Raw genomic sequence first — 2,774 nt, 5'->3', positions numbered from 1 at the left:
TGACTTATTATATATGGCCTTTAGTATATTGAGGTACATTCCTTTTATTTTATACTTAATTTGTTCAGAGTTTTTATCATGAAGGTATATTAAATTTTATCAAATTACTTTTCTGCATCCATTCAGATGATCATAATTTTTTTCCTTCATTTTGTTGCTGTGTTATATTACATTTATAATTTGCATTTGCCCAACTATCCTTGCATCCCAGGATGAATCCCTTTTGATCATGATGAATAAACTTTTTTAGTGTGCTGTTGGATTCAGTGTGCTAGTATTTTATTGAAAATTGGAGAAAATATTTGCTAACTACATATCTGACATTGGGTTAATATGCAGAATATATAAGGAACACAGAGAACTCAATAACAAAAACATGACCCATTTAAAATGTGGACAATGGACATTTCTTATTTTAAAAATAAGACATATAAATAGCCAATAGGTATATCAAAATGATCAAGTTTACTTATCATTAGGTAAATTCAAATCAAAACAATGACGTGATATCATCTCACTCTAATCAGAATGACTAGGATCAGAAAGACTTCTTTCTACATGTGTAAAATGGGTCAAGTCTGATACTTGTTTAAGGGATCATGGATCTTCATTGCAATGAATAATTTCCAGTGAATTAACATCCAATAGGAAAAAGGTGTGTAAATAGGCATTGTATAATGAGCCCACTCTAACACTCCAGTCTACTTACGTCTTTGAGTACATTCATTTTTGGAGCCCAAGGAAATGGTGACATTTAACTTAATATAATGTAGGCTACTTTGGAGTCCAAGTTTCACTCAACCAATCAAACAATGTTTTAGAGGCACTGTGTTAGCCTTTCACTGGCATGATCAAAATACCTGACAAGAACAACTTAGAAGAAGAAAAGTTTATTTTGGGCTCATGATTTCAGAGGTTCAGTTCTTGGTCAGCTGACTCTATTGTTCAGGGCCTAGGGACAGGCAGAGCATCATGGTAGAAAGATAAGATTGGGAAAGCTGCCCAGCTCATGGCAGTGAGGAATCAGAGAATGACAGTAAGGATCCAGAATGTAATCCTGAGAACATTCCCATAATTACTTACTTCCTCCAGCCATGACCCAACTGCCTATATTTACCACCTAGTAACTTATTCAAATTAGTAATCCACCAGATAGGTTAATCTACTGCTTAGGTTACAATTATCAGAATCTAATAATTTCACCTCTGAACATTGTTGCACTGAATATCATTTCCAATATATGAGCTTTTGGGGTGACACTTTATATCCAAACCATAACAGCCACTCATAGTAGTTTGAACTAGTGTATCAAATATAGCATATCTGCTTACTCTATATGTGAACAGTTGCAACAGAATCCAACATTATAGTCATTTGCCTTATCCGAAGTCCACTGGATCCCTTCCCATATATAGCCTCCTAGTTTTTATAAACATAAATTGTGAACTCTTACAATGCTGTTGGTGTTTAGGACTAAAATTTTTCATCTTCTTTCATACCAATTCTGCTTCTAATACCAGCTGGAAATCAGTTCACTATGAGCATTTAAAAAAAGGGAAGTTTTTATGGGAATTAAACCTTACACAATTATGTAATAAGCTAGGGAAATCAACATTTGAAAAGAAGAATTCATGCACTCAAAACAGACCATTCATAAACTTTGGTGTAAATAAATTAATTTGAAATACATGGAAATATTGAAGTTTTGTGCACGAAGTTGCTGAAGCAGGTCTGAGATATGGGCTGGTGCAAATTTTACAAAAACGCTATTGGCCTTTCTGCTCTTACCTCAATAAATTTCAGTGAAATATGTAATTATAGGATTGTGTTTTCTTTTTCTTTGTCTGGCTGGCATTTGGGAAGGAAATGGAGACATTGTACTGGGACATGCCTGAACAAAATGGCATCACTTTTCTCTCACACTTCCTAATCAATAGCCACCATAGGAACTTTATGGCTGCTATTTCACTTCCACTTTCCAAAGAATTTAAAACTTTACTTTGAACCAATCTCAATTGGACTTATATAAAGAAAAGGATTCTGGAAAATGAAACTGATAACATACCACTACTGCCCAAGATGAACATATCAACCAAAAACTACAACATGAGATAAGATTATTACTTCATGTTTCCCCCATAAGGATTACTAAACCAAAAGAAAAGCCTTTCTGTGATAAGCTGGACAAAAAACAACCAACAAAACACACCCAGATATTAATGAAACTGGAACCGAATGATAGGGGATTCCTTGATTGTATTATTTTGTAGCTGCATGATGCTGGACTTTGTTCATTTGCAAAAAATATAGCCATATGTGATTAATTTTGGCTGTCCAAAGATAAAATTTTGCAGCCAAAGATAGTCCTAAAGAAGAAACAAATCAGTATTGAAAGTAGAGGACTAAAAGGAATAGATAGCAGTTGCATCAGAGATTTTTCTCCCAAACTCCAAGCTTATGGTGTCTCAATAGAGAACAAAGGGCATCTGTGATGGTTAATTCAGAATGTCAACTTGATAGGATTAAGAGATGCCTATGATAAAGAAATCTCTAGGTGTGTCTATTTGGGTGTTTCCAGGACTGATTAACACGTGGAGCAGCCAAATGAGGAAGAGATACACCCTAGATGTGAGAGGCACAGTCCAGTAGGTCATGGGCATGGTTGGACCAAAAAGGTGCAAGTAACAGGAAGACAATGCAGACTCAAGTTGAGTTCTTGAGCAGGTGCTTGAATTGCTGCTGCAATTGCCTGAGGATATCGGACTCCAACTCCT

Source organism: Callospermophilus lateralis, chromosome 16, assembly GCF_048772815.1.
Source record: "Callospermophilus lateralis isolate mCalLat2 chromosome 16, mCalLat2.hap1, whole genome shotgun sequence".
NCBI classification, from domain to species: domain Eukaryota; kingdom Metazoa; phylum Chordata; class Mammalia; order Rodentia; family Sciuridae; genus Callospermophilus; species Callospermophilus lateralis.
The sequence above is the reverse complement of the archived record's forward strand: the minus strand, read 5'-3'. Positions refer to the sequence as shown.